Raw genomic sequence first — 15,339 nt, 5'->3', positions numbered from 1 at the left:
AAGTGGCTGTCCAGTCTCTTCTTAAAAGCCTCCAGTGATGGAGCACCCACAACTTCTAATGGCAAGCTGCTCCACTGATTAATTGTTCTCACTGTTAGGAAATTTCTCCCTAGTTCTAAGTTGGTTCTCTCCTTGATTAGTTTCCATCCCAGTACAGTAGGTATAATGGCTCCCCAACAAAAAAAATCCTGGTTCAGCCAATTCAAAAGTTTTTGAAATGGCCTGAAAGAAAGTATGATCTGCAAATAACCTATTCAAATCTGAGAAAAACAGAAAATTGTTGAGAAATTCTAGAGTTTTCCATTATTCTAATCAATCTAAGCAACAGAGGAATGCTTTACTAGCCCAGTTTGGATACATATTTTGTATGTTATGCTGAGCTGTACATGAGCTTTAAGAGCCTTGGTGGAGCAGTGGGCTAATGCCTCCTTAAGTAACACCATCTGCCTGCAATTAGTGCAGGTTCGCATCCCACCAGGCTCAAGGTTGACTCAGCCTTCCATCCTTCCGAGGTAGGTAAAATGAGGACCCAGATTGTTGGGGGCAATTAAGCTGACTTTGTAATAATGCCGCTTGGGGTGTGTGTGAAAGCCCTAATAAGCAGGCATATACATAGAATGAAGGCTACTGCTAAGCTTGTAAGCCGCCCTGAGTCTTCGGAGAAGGGCGGGATATAAATGGAATTAAAATAAATAAAAAATAAAAATGTTCACTCAGACTTGCATGCCAAAATTCCTGGCTAAAAATGTTCAGTCCCATAAAAAAGAACCCCCAATCTGATCCAAAAAAAAATCCGTTCTCTAACTTGTCCAGAAAAGTTCTCTCTCTTCTCAAATACCAATGTTGTAGCATTTCAGAACTATAGAGAGAAAACCATCATGACACAGTATATTGCACAAGACATTATTATAGGGCAGGGGTGGCCGACTATGACCCCTTTATGACCTGTGGACTTCATTTCCCAGAACTGAATGGATGGCTCAGGGATTCTGGGAGGTTGTAAAGTTGCCATAGTTACCCACCCCTGTGATAGGGCAACATTTATGAAAAACTCAGACTGGACAATTATTTTTAGAAAAAAATACTTTTCACCTAGCCAGAAAGAAAAGAAAAGAAAAGAAAACCTCATGATGAACTCCTTTCTCCTGCCATAAGTGAAGAGGGTGAGCAGCCAGCTATGAGCTCTCCCCTGCCTTTGCCTATCCCAAGGAGCCATTTTCAGGCCTCAAAGACCAATTCTCCTTAATGTATCAGATTTCAGCCAAGCCAAGGTGACCGGAAAAGCAGGCAGAGGCCTTCCAGGAGTTGAAGTTATCCCCTCAATAGATTGCCTCCTCAGATATTGGAAAGAAAAATCTACCTTCCTCTTCCTCTTTTTTGCCCAACTATTTTCAAGGGCATTCACTGGAAGCTATGACATCACATATATCAAAACATCTTCTCACAGATGAGGCAATTAGCATTGGTCACATCATGAGACAAGTGACAAACAGCACACATTTTGCCCAATGACATATTGATACATATGATGTCAGTCCTCTCCCCATAGACCCCCATGCTTGTTCAGAGCATATATTCTGGGAGTTGAAGTTCACACATCTTAAAAGTCCCCAATTTTGAAAACTCCATTTTAATACAGACCTCAGCATGACCTTTGTTTCCAAGTATCAAATCTAGGGCATGTCCATTCCAAAACAGAATCAAGAAAAGCTGGGATTTAGTGAGGATCACTCCCACCAATCAGAACGAAGTAGAGTTTGAACAGTCAGGCATTTTATAGTAGTAATTTTGCAGATAGACAGACAGACAGACAGACAGACAGACAGACAGACAGACAGACAGATAGATAGATAGATAGATATTTCTGCATGTAGTTCTCAACTTATGAAGAAACTAAGCCCAAACTTTCTGTTGCTTTTATATATCTATATCTATATCTACAGTATATCTATATCTAGATAGATAGATAGATAGATAGATAGATAGATAGATAGATAGATAGATATAGATATATCTTTTTTTTCTGCATGTAGTTCTCAACTTATGAACAAACTAAGCCCAAACTTTCTGTTGCTTTTATATATCTCTATCTCTATCTCTATCTATCTATCTATCTATCTATCTATCTATCTATCTATCTATCTATCTATCTATCTATCTATCTATAAAGGGACGCGGTGGCTCAGTGGGTTAGGACACTGAGCTTGTCAATCGGAAGGTCGGCAGTTTGGCGGGTCGAATCCCGAGTGTGGTGTAGCAGAGTGAGCGCCTGTTACTCGTCCCAGCTTCTGCCAACCTAGCAGTTCGAAAGCACGTAAAAATGCAAGTAGAAAAGGTAACAGTATTCCATGCACCTTTGGCGTCTAGTCATGCCGGCCACATGACCACGGAGACGTCCTCGGACAAGCGCTGGCTCTTTGGCTTTGAAACGGAGATGAGCACTGGCCCCTAGAGTCGGAAACGACTAGCATGCATGTGCGGGGGAACCTTTACCTTTACCTTTATATATATATTTTCTGCATGTAGTTCTCAACTTATAAACAAAGCCCAAACTTTCTGTTGCTAAGCCAGACAGTTGTTAAATATGTTTTACCCCATTTAATGACCTTTCCTGACACAGTTGTTAAGTGAATCACTACAGTAAGTTAGTATCATGGTCGTTAAGTAAATCTGGCTTCCCCATTGACTTTGCTTGTCAGAAAGTCGCAAAAGGTGATCACAGGACCTTGGGACACAACTGTCATAAGTATGAACCAGTTGCCAAGCATCCAAGTTTTGATCACATGACCATGGGGATGCTGCAACAGTCACAAGTCCTACACAACTTTTTCCAGTGCTACTGTTACTTTGAACAGTTACTAAATGAACGGTTGTAAGTCTAGGATTATCTGTGTAGCTAAATTTCCACCAATTGAGCTCTTTCGAGAAATTTGCCTGCAATTTTGATAAGGACCTCTTGAGAGCACTGTGACACTGAATAATAATAAAATCCGACTCCTTTCTATCACATTACTGGAAGAAGAACAACACAATATGCAGTGATCTTGGTTATCATTTCATATCAAGTCCTTATACATCGTTAAACAGAATACAATCTTTAAAATTAATTGAATTACATGTTGATAAGCATTCTACTAGAAAGAAATGATAATAAAAACCTACAGAGAAATTTTTAGTTGTCTCCAAGCACAGCAGGGAATTTAATTTTTCTTATATGTAAAATTTGTATGTTACATAATGGTCTCAAAATGTATTTTAGAACTTGTATTTGGATGATGTTGACCAAGTTTGGAAGCTCAGCAAGATCACATGTGGTTACCTCTAACATTCTAAGTCAAGGAGGGCAACTCTGACAACCTGTGGACTTCAACTCCCAGAATACTGGCTCAGGAATTCTGGGAGTTGAAGTCCACTGGTCATAAAGTTGCTAGAGTTGCCTACCTGTTCTAGATGATGCAGGCTATATAGAATGGAGTGGAGTGGAGTGGAGTGGAGTGGAGTGGAGTGGAGTGGAGTGGAGTGGAGTAGAGTAGTGTAGAGTAGAGTAGACTTTGGAGGACCTTGGAGGTCTTCTAGGCCAGCCCCCTGCTCAAGCAGTAGGACCTACACCATCTCAGACAGATGATTGTCCAGTCTCTTCTTGAAAATTTCCAGTGATGGAGCATCCACAATTTCTGGAGGCAAGCTGTTCCACAGCTTGAATGTCCTCACTGTCAGGAAGTTTCTCCTTAATTCCAGGTTGCTTCTCTAAGAAGGTGGGGGGGATGCAATAATAAGTCTTCTCTAGGAAGTTGAGTCTTCACATAATGTGTCCAAGGTAGAATAGTTTGAGTTGGTCATTTGTGCCTCAAGTGAGACCTCTGGGTTGATTAATTTGATGATCCATAGGTTTGTTTTCTTGGCTGTCCACGGTATTTTTAGGAGTCTTCTCCAAAACCAAAGTTCAAAAATAACAATATTCTTTCTATCTTCAAAATTCAACTTTTATTTCATAGATGTCACAGATAATACCATGGTTTAAAGAGTCTCATCTTTGTAGGTGTAGACTTATCATGCCATATGAATATTTTTCCAAAGTTTCCATGGTTACTATAGCAAATACTAATTGAGTCATTACATTGAGGTAATACTGAGAGCCAGTTTGATCTAGTGGTTAAGGCAGTAGGCTACAAACCAGGAGACTGTGAGTTCTAGTCCTGTGTTAACCATGAAAGCCAGATGGGTGATCTTGGGCCAGGCACTCTCTCACAGCCCAATTCACCTCACAAGGTTGTTGTTGTGAAGAAAATAGGAGGAAGAAGGAGTATTAGATACGTTCATTGCCTTGAGTTGTTTATAAAAAATAATAAAGGCAGTAAATAAATAAATGCTCCTTTACTGATGATAGTTGAACTTAAAAGGTGGAGTATTGTTTCAGTATCTTCATTGTCCATTGCTATACCCAGGGCTTTTTTTGTCATTGAACGCCCAGAATGGAGTTCCGGCACCATTTTTAGATGGAACCTTGTAGGGTTGGCAAGGCGGGTTGTATGACGTGTTTTGTTTTGTTTTTACAAAAAAAAGCACTGGCTATAACTGTTGTCATTAGTTATACCTGTTTAAATTTAATCCTAGTCTCTTTTTTTTCCTTGTCTTGCCTTTTATTACTGAAGCCTGCAGATTCTTCACGTTTTTTTCTATCACAGTAATCATTAGCACAGTGCAAGTTATTGATGTTTCTTCTTCCAGTTTTAAAACCATGGTCATCTACTTCCGATCCAACTTTCTTTAATATATGTTCAGCATATGGGTTCCATAAACAAGGGGAGAGTATACAGCTATCTCACATTTCTTTGCCTGCTTGAAGCAGGAGAACAATGACATTTTCTTTGATTCCCATTTTTCTAAGCCCCTTCCACAATTCAATGGGATTAACGCAATCAAAGGCCTTTCTATAATCAATGAAGCATACACTGAGCTCTTTGGGGTGTTCTTTGACTTTTTCAATTATCCACCATGCGTCAGCAATAACATCTTGTATTCATCAAAGATCAAGTTTGGAAATTTCACCAGAACAGATGCTCAGCCTTCCAAACATCTGTGTTTACTTTTCTGTTTCTAATGGACGTAAATCCAACAGCGTTTTGCCTCAGTAATTTCAGCAAACCATTCTTGTTTCTCTGAGAAATACAGTATCTGTATTAGGCCACCCAACATTTTAGGAGAGTTACAACATAAATGCTTGGGATTATTCAGCTGTTATATACAAAAATAAAGGTACTGCTTCTGTAGATTGTTTTATTTGCATGGGCAATTCAGTTGTTATTAGTAATTTTAGTTAATCCTTCTTATAATACTCTAACAGTTTCTAAAGCATGTCTTAGCTTGAATTGACGAGAAAAAGCCAACTGTGTCTTCAAATATAACACTAAATCAGGATTTTAAGCCATGGTTTGTTGAATAAATCGTGTTAGATAGACTTCATGGACCACATTTGTAAACCAGGCCTGTAATCCTTACTGCAATATAGCAGGACAGGTTTGAGCATTCCCTCTTATCACTGTGATAACAAATGAGAGTTGTGATCTAGATAGGTTGCATCTCCAAGTCTTAGCCTAGCTAGTAGCCATCCAATAGAATAATACCAATAATGGTAGTCAAAATCTATCAAGAGGTCCAGCACAAAGATGCAAAACATGTGATTCATACTGCCCTCAGTTTTCTGGGGGTAAATAACCTTGTTCTGAATTGACAAAATTTATCCATATTAATATGTTGCTTTAAAATCCAGTCTGAGCATCTGCCCACCAAGAAAATGTGCTATGTGCTTCTACGGAAAGCAAAGTGACTTCTGGATCAGTCACTCATTGGTCAGTTTGTTTGCTGGTCCATAACTCATAATGGGCTGGTGCTTTTTCAATATATAGGACGTACTGATCTCATAAACCAGGGCTCTTCAAACATGGCCCTTTTATCACCTGTGGACTTCAACTCCCAGAATTCTATCATAAACTATCAAACATGGAAGGTTAGTTGGCAAAGGAAAAAAGCCAGAGTAAGGCTGAAAGAAACTAGAGTTTTGATTTATTAGAGGAGATTCTATGCTATTGATTAGAGAATTGAATATGGTGGGATATAATTTTTTTAGAAAATAAAGTAATATTATAATTGAATAGGTAAGATGTGTAATAAGACTAATAGATTGTTGGTTTAATGTGGTAAAAAATAGATAATTTTTAGAAAATAGAATAAGATTATATGCAAATAGGTGTGTATTTAGAATATTAGATTTTGTTATAAATAGGGGAAACTGTAGAAGTTGAGATAAGGGAAACTCTGGTGACCTAAAGTTTCGAAATTATAACATACCAAATGTTATGTTGAATACTGAGGGGAAATTAAAGCCTGGGAAAAAAGCAATAACAGGACATTGATGTATATAAGATTGAATGCAAACAAAATTAAGATATGTATAAGGTAAAAATATTGATAAATGTAACAAAAATTATTTTACTTAGTTGATAACAATAAGAACTATATTAGTTCAATATGAGATAGTAGATATTAAGGGAAAAAGAGGAAATATCTGATGATGTAACGAGATTTGTGCTAAAGATTTATGTATGTTATGGAATTATTGATTACCCAGTCACCACGTAGCTTTTTAAATGTTTAATTGTAAAACTAGAAAACTAATAAAATGTTATAAAAAAAATAAACTATCAAACATGCTTTTTCTTCTTCACGGGTATCAAACTTGCCACATCCCGTGACATGTTGCGACGTATCACGACTTTTTTTGCATTGCCAGAGCTGGAATGGGCACGGCCTGCAGGCCAGCATTTTGACACCCCTGTTCTACTTCAACAGTTTTTAACACATAACCACACTCTTCTACAATCAACAACTGTGATCTTTTTTCCAGATTTTTTTTCTATCATCACCTGTTTGAATGCTTTTCCCCTGAACTGTCAAAAAAGAGAAATAGGGATTGAATGTATTGTTGGTTTCACACTAAGTGGTAGCATTAATGTTTCTAGTTAGTAAATTAAAATCTGGCAAGGAATAACGGGATAGTTACTTACAAAATAAATATGCAGCTAGAAAGAATGGAAAAATGCCCTTTCATTCCTAAAACATTAGAAACCCTTTTTAAGTGGTAAAATGTATAATAGAGGATTTGTACAAATGCGTCAATATTTTCCCACAAGAAGATTACTATGTAGGAAATGGGCTTTATTTCCAGAAACTGAAAATGATGAATCAAGCATGCATATAATTTTCTAATATAAAATTCTTTGAAACATGGGCATTTTAACATGAATAATTCTGTTTCCTCAGATTATAAACAACATTGTCTTCATTTTTTCCAAGTAAGTACATTGTCCTCATTTTTTCCAAGTAAGTACATTTAATTTTAATCTTTTTCAGGCAGTGAAATCCTACAAAAGCATTTAGACCACTTCAATTATTCCCAGGATTAAAATGTGGTCTAACAGATGTTATCAGAAGGCCTATCATATATTCTTCATGAAGCTTCACTTTCTAAATCTAAGCGATGTCATTGTGACTATTGTATCCATACCTGCTCAGGAGTGATGTAAACATGGAGAAATAATGTAAGATTTTCTGGATTGAGAGATGACTGATACACATGGAGACCATTTATTTGGGAACAGAATTTAAGGATGTTTAAGGAATATTTTAACAAATAAAAATGAGCCTATGGCCTCAGATTCAACTAATCAGGTGCCTCTAGTTTATGGCTTTATTCATACAACAAGCTTAACTAAGAATTAACCACTTTTTAAAAATCGGCACAATGTACTGTATCATAAATGAGATGCGTTTCCATGAGATGCTAAAAACTAGATGAAGTTTAGCACGGCAGTGCTGCTGCTGCTGCTGCTGCTACTACTACTATTACTACTACTACTACTACTACTACTACTACTACTACTACTACAAGGGCAGGCGAGGCAGAGTGACCTGGGCACTTAGAGGTGCCTCTGAGAGCTATGCCACAGCATTGGGCTCTGCTGTGGACTCCCCCCAAACCCCTTTTGTAGCAGCTTTGCAACCCAGCATTGCTTTGGGGAGACGCCCTTCAGGGTAAAAGTTCCTCAGCCACTAGAGCAGGGGTAGGCAACCTCGGCTCTTTTATGACTCATGGACTTCTGGGAGTTGAAGTGGGAGTTGAAGTCCATGAGTCTTGGCTGGCTCAGGAATTCTGGGAATTGAAGTCCATGAATAAAAGAGCCGAGGTTGCCTACCCCTGCACTAGAGCAATGCTTTTCATTCAACCTTGGCCACTTTAAGATGGGTGGACTCCAACTCCCAGAATTCCCCAGCCAGCTGGCTGTGGAATTCTGGGAGTTGAAGTCCACCCATCTTAAAGTGGCCAAGGTTGAAAAACACTGCACTAGAGGAAGGCTGCATTCATAGGCAGGCAAGCCGAGGGTCCGGACTTGCTTGCTGAATCAATCCATTTTCGGGGACTCTACTATTTTATAATTTATAATACTATCCTAATATTATTTAGATTAATAGCGGAAACCACAAACACGCTGCAAGCAGCGGGAGCTGCAGAATAAATAATAGCCCCACAAAGCCCAGCCCGGCCCGACGCACCAAGCCCAGGGTCTGCACGGAACCATTTAAAAGAGCGGAGTTTCCTCCCCGAGGGTCGGCCTGCTTCAGATTTCGATTGGACAGGCAGAGACAATCCCCTTTCTGATTGGCCAGTTCTGGTATGACTGACGGATAGAAAGAACGCTGGGTATTGTTTCCGGTCTTGCTAAATGACTTTGCCGGAAAGCTGCTCCCGTGCAGCAGCGATGGCCGAGTGGTTAAGGCGTTGGACTTGAAATCCAATGGGGTCTCCCCGCGCAGGTTCGAACCCTGCTCGCTGCGGTATGCGGGCTTTTTTTTTTTTTAAAGTAAATTCAAATTCAGTAGACACAAACATTTCGCTCCGCTCGCTGGTGCCCTTGTGCACCGGCGCTTAAAGTTAAAAAAGCAAAGAGCGGTGTGCGCACATTCGTTGTTTCCCATAAATCTGGTCCCACGGCCATCGCTTTTTTTTTTGTGCAGAATCGCTCCTTCTTCAATGGATGAACCGCCTCCTGGAGAGCAGGTTTCTGTGGGGTGGGCATTACACGAAGGCAGCAATACATCGGGCATTCTTCAATACCCGCTTATCGTGAGAAAGAGAACACCTCCTTTGGCAAGCTGGCTGAGGAATTCTGGGAGTTGAAGTCCACAAGTCATAAAAGAGCCAAGTTTGAAGACCCCAGACTTAGCTTCTTTCCCCTCCCCTCCCTCAAGGGGACCAGGTTTTAGCTACAGTCAGGTGTTCTCATTTGCATGCTCTGTATTCACACAGAAGGCGACCCAGGTCAAATAGCAATGTCTTGGGATTCGTGCATGGGAAACTGCCGAGGGCAGGGGTCTTCAATCTTGGCCCTTTTTATGACATGTGGACTTCAACTCCCAGAATTCCTGGCTGAGGAATTCTGGGAGTTTATTTATTTATTATTTTTTTATTTTAATTCCGTTTATATTCCGCCCTTCTCCGAAGACTCAGGGCGGCTTACAAGCTTTTTTTTTTATTGAAAAGTTTTAGAGTACATTTTGTCTTTAACAATCCCCCCCTCCCCCCACCCCTACCTATCCCTCCCTACCCCTCCCCCCCATTTCCCCCTCCCCCCCCACTTCCCAGAGCTAAGTACAAGGTATAAAAACAAAAAACAATCATGAACATCCATATGCTAACAACAATAAACTCTTAAATCTATCGCTCTCTAGCTCATATAAGATAACTACAAGCAATATTAATATTACATATAAAAAGAAAGAAAAAAGAAAGGAAGACTTATTCAAATGCTAAATGAAACTTTTTAGTCCCATATTTGTTCTGGATATAATCAATCAATTTTTTCCACTGCTCGGGGGTCGCATAACTTACAAGCTTGAAGTTGAAGTCCATATGTCATAAAAGGGCCATGTTTGAAGACCCCCTGGCCTAGGGAGATTCTGGGTCATCCAGGTCATGGCTGTCTGAAAGGTGCCATTCTTGGAAGCAAGCATCTCACCCTGTTGCGTGAATATAGGCTACTTGGTTAATTTGGGACTGCTTGTATTGTGGGAAGCCAGGAAATGGGCTGGTTCCGTGATCAGGTCATGTGTATCTAGTAAAGACAGCCCCCGACAACACAGCGGAAGGCGACCAAGAATGAATGGATGTTAGTTGTTGTTAGTTGTGAAGTCGCATCCAACCCATCGCGACCCCATGGACAATGTTCCTCCAGGCCTTCCTGTCCTCTACCATCTTCTGGAGTCCATTTAAGCTCACGCCTGTTGTGACTCAGGGCCAGCCTGTGGGTCCGACAGCCGGCTCCGATGTATCGGATGACTCCGATGAGGGGGAGGAGGGAGATGAACCGGCTGATGATGGTTTGGAGGCTTTGCAGAGCCCTCAGCCGGGGACCTCTTCTCAGCTGCGTGAGCCCGATAGTGCGGAGGATGATGACCCACAGCTGGCCCTGTTCAAGGACGCCCGACGCAGGAGGCAGTCGAGCAGGAACAAACAAAGAAAGGCTGTGGGACTCCTCGGGAGGAGGCACAGGGAGACCACGCCCTGAGCTCTCAATAAAAGGAGTGTTTGGGGAGGGGCTGGTTGCTGAAAGCAACTCTTCCGCTTGAGGAGTCAAGCTCTAGTGTTTTTGTTAATTGAGTAATAAATCTTGGCAGATGCCTTTTAGCCTTGGACGCTCTCCAGTCTCTTCTTTCTGAATAGGGGTTTGCCTTACTACAAGGCCAGAAGAGGGCTGGTTCAGAACAGTTTGCTTTCAGCCTCCCACCCCTTACTACTACGATGGAGCAGCTTCTTGCCGAGAATGCCCAGCTCACCCAGCAACTCACTTTGTTGGCAGCTCAGGTGGCTCAACTGCAAGCTCAGGTACATGCTGCACCCCCACCCAGGAGAAAATGTCAGATAGCTATGCCGGATAAATTTGCTGGTAATCCAGAACTGTTTCCTGCCTTCCTGGGACAATGCCAGCTTTTTATCAGCGTGAGAGCAGCTGATTTCCCCACTGACCGGGATAAGGTGGGGTTCGTGTTGAGTCTTCTGTCGGGGGATGCAGCTCGTTGGGGCACGCCTTTGCTGGCACAGCCTAGCCCTTTGTTGGATAACTTTGGGGGGTTTTGTGACCATATGCGCCTCATGTACGAGGACCCAATTAAGGCGCAGACCGCCACCCGACGCCTGAAAGCTTTGAGGCAGGGTCAGCGCCCCCTACAGGCCTATATCAGTGATTTCCGGCTGCTTAGCCAGGATTCCGCCTGGAATGAGGCTGCGCTCGTGGATGCCTTCCAGGATGGCTTGTCGGAGGAGGTGTTGGATGAGCTGGCCCGCGTGGACATTCCCTCAGACCTGAATGGGCTGATCCATCTTTGTCTGCGGATCGATGCCCGGCTGCAGCAGCGAAAGAGTCGCTGTGCCACCCCACAGACCCCTGCCGCTCCTGTTGTGCGTGAGCCCCCAGTCCAGAGGGAGGAGCCAATGGAGCTGGGTGCCGCCAGGTCCCGTCTCTCGGTGACGGAAATGGACAGACGACGATCGGGGGGGTTGTGTTTTTACTGTGGACATTTGGCTGCTTCTTGCCCGAGGAAGCGTCAGCGGGCATCAGTGACCAAGCCTGCCCCGAGAAAGTCTTCTACTTTGCTGTCGGGAAACGGCCCGAGCCCGATCTAGACGGTGTGATAGATCGGGTGACCCACAACGACCACGCCGAGCGACGCCGTTCTGATGGTGCCTGTGAACCTCCACGGCATTTGATTTTGGAGGCACGTCTGATCCTTCCTGGCAAGCCAGAGGGGATTCCGGTCCATGCCTTAATTGACTCTGGGTCTAACACTAACTTTATGGACTCGGCCTTCGTGGCCAAATGGGCTGTTCCCCAGTGTCCGGTGGATCCGCCCATGCTTGTGGAGACCATCGATGGTCAAGTGCTCCTGTCCGGGCCTATTACGGCCGCCACGCAACCCGTGTGTATGGCCATCAGTTCTCATGTGGAGGCCATCCAGTTCTACATCACTTCGGAACTGCACTTCCCCGTGGTCTTAGGATTGGCGTGGCTCCGGGCGCATGATCCACAGATCTATTGGTCTCAGAACTTGGTCACCTTCCCAAGTTTGCAGTGCGTGGATCACACCCGCCATATCTGTGCCGGCCAGGTGGAGGGTTCCCCAGGGGTTTCCTTGCCTCCCGAACTGTCCGACTTTGCTGATGTGTTCAGCGAGTCAGAGGCGGACCAATTACCCCCGCACAGGCCCTATGACTGTTCCATTGATCTAGTCCCTGATGCGCCTCCCCCAGTGGGGCGTTTGTACTCCATGTCGGAGCCCGAGTTGGCTGCATTGCGGGACTTCCTGACAAAGAATTTGGCTCGTGGTTTCATCCGGCCCTCGTCCTCGCCAGTGTCTGCGCCCGTGCTCTTCGTCAAAAAGAAGTCGGGCGAGTTACGGCTTTGCTGTGACTACCGGAAACTCAACGCCATCACGGTGCGTAACCGCTACCCGCTGCCCCTCATCCCCGAGCTCTTGGACCGACTCCGGGAGGCTAAGATCTTCACGAAACTGGACCTGCGTGGAGCTTACAACCTCGTCAGGGTTCGGCCGGGTGATGAGTGGAAGACGGCGTTTGGTACTCGCTACGGACATTTCGAGTACACGGTGATGCCGTTTGGCCTGACCAACGCCCCCGCTGTGTTTCAGCATTTTATGAACGACATCTTTCGGGATCTGTTGGACCAGTTTGTTGTGATTTACCTGGACGACATCCTGATTTACTCCCCGTCGCGTGAAGCGCATCATCAGCATCTCCGTCAGGTCCTGCAGCGCCTCCGGAAACATCGGCTGTTTGCCAAGTTGGAGAAGTGCCAGTTCTACCAGGTGACCATCGATTTCCTGGGTCATCGCATTTCTCTTGAGGGCATCACCATGGAACCGAGTAAAGTTGAGTCGTTGCAGAGTTGGCAACCCCCGCGTCGCGTGAAGGACGTTCAGCGACTTCTTGGATTTGCCAACTACTATCGGACATTCATCCCTGGCTTTGCTGCCTTGACCGCCCCCCTCACCCGGCTCCTGCAGAAGAAGACTCGGTTCCAGTGGAACGCCCCCGAACAACAGGCGTTCCAGGCTTTGAAGGACGCCTTCATGAAGGAGCCCATCTTGAAGCATCCTGACCCGCAACGGCCGTTTGTCGTGGAGGCGGACGCCTCCGACATTGCCATTGGGGCCGTGTTACTCCAGGCAGCGACGCCCAACGGTACCCTTTTCCCTTGCGCGTATCACTCTCGGAAATTGAACCCCTCGGAGCGCAACTATACCATCTGGGAGAAGGAGCTGCTGGCCATCAAGGCGGCGTTCGAGGCTTGGAGGCATCATCTGGAGGGGGCGCGGCATCAAATCGAGGTCCGGACGGACCACAAGAATCTGGAAAGCCTGCAGACCGCTCGGAATTTGAACCAACGCCAGATCCGGTGGTCCCTCTTCTTTGCGAGGTTTGACTTCCGGGTGCGGTACATACCAAGCGGGCACAACCAGAGAGCGGATGCTCTGTCCAGGAAGCCCGAGTACACCCGAGCAGAAGACAAGCTTCCGCCCAGGACAGTGATCCCCGTCGAGTCTTTTGCTGCGGTGCGGGAGCCGGTGGATATACGGGCTCGGATCCGGGAGGCGCAGCAGCAGGAGGCGTGGGTGGCTCAGCGGAAGGAAGAGGTGGGGCCAGATTCGCCTTGGTCGGTCACGGATGGACTCCTGTATTATCGTGACCGGCTCTATGTTCCAGGAGGGCCACTCAGGGGACTCGTCCTCAGCCAGTGTCATGATAACCCGGCTGCGGGGCATTTTGGCCTGTTCAAGACTCTGAACCTGGTCTCCCGTACCTTCTGGTGGCCCCGAGTCCGACACGATGTCCAGTCTTATGTCACCTCCTGCATCCCATGCAGGCAGGCCAAGTCAGCGACAGGGGCCCCGCCTGGTTTACTGCAGCCTTTGCCAACGCCCAAGAGACCCTGGGGGGCTGTGTCCATGGACTTTCTGACGGATCTACCCCCATCCTCCGGCTTCACGACAGTGTTTGTGGTGGTGGACATGTTGACCAAGATGGCGCACTTCATCCCCTGTCGCGGCTTACCGTCAGCTCGCGCCACTAGTCGCATGTTCATCCAACAGGTGTTCCGGCTGCACGGCCTTCCCGATAGAGTCGTCTCCGATAGGGGGGCCCAGTTTACAGCCCGCTTCTGGCAGGAGTTGATGCGGGCATTGGACATTAAGGTTTGCCTCTCGTTCGCGCATCATCCTCAGACCGACGGGGGTACCGAGAAGGTCATCGGCATCTTAGAGCAGTATCTGCGCTGCTACGTTAACCTGCAGCAGGACAATTGGGTGGACTATTTGGCCATAGCCGAGTTTGCCTTTAACAACTCGCAGCACACCTCCACGCAGATGACACCGTTCTTGGCCAACGTGGGTTATCACCCCCGGTTTTTCCCCCTTTCTCCCGTGGACTCACCGGAGCCGGCAGCGAACGAATTCATGGCGGAGTTACAGGCGATCCATCGGTTGGTGCGACGGCAGCTGGAGAAGGCCAAGGCCGACTACAAGAGGTTCGCCGATCGGTCGAGAAGGGATACGCCTCCATTATCGGTGGGGGATCGGGTCTGGCTGTCCACCAGGAACCTACCATCCACTCGGCCGGCGAGGAAGCTGGACCACCGTTACCTTGGACCGTTCCCAGTCGAGGCCGTCATCAACCCGGTCGCCTATCGTTTAACTCTGCCACGTTCCCTGCGCGTGCACCCCGTCTTCCATCGGTCCTTGTTGGTCCCCGAACAACCGGCTTGTCCACTTCGCCAAGCGGAACCTCCCCCATCAGGACCTCGTGATGGCGACAGCACCCCCGAGTACGAGGTCGCCAGCATCAGGGATTCCCGCTGGCTGAAAGGTTGCTTCCAGTACCTGATCGAGTGGAAAGGGTACGGGCCGGAGGACTTCACATGGGAAGACGCGACCGCCGTTCATGCCCCTGCGTTGGTGACTGCTTTTCACGAACAGTTCCCATCCCGACCGCATCCGGATCGGCAGACCCGGGGGAAGGGCCCTGCGGTGCGGGATAGTGTTGTGACTCAGGGCCAGCCTGTGGGTCCGACAGCCGGCTCCGATGTATCGGATGACTCCGATGAGGGGGAGGAGGGAGACGAACCGGCTGATGATGGTTTGGAGGCTTTGCAGAGCCCTCAGCCGGGGACCTCTTCTCAGCTGCGTGAGCCCGATAGTGCGGAGGATGATGAC

The sequence above is a fragment of the Vipera ursinii genome (assembly GCF_947247035.1).
Source record: "Vipera ursinii genome assembly, chromosome: 5".
NCBI classification, from domain to species: domain Eukaryota; kingdom Metazoa; phylum Chordata; class Lepidosauria; order Squamata; family Viperidae; genus Vipera; species Vipera ursinii.
This window is presented reverse-complemented; position numbering follows the sequence as displayed.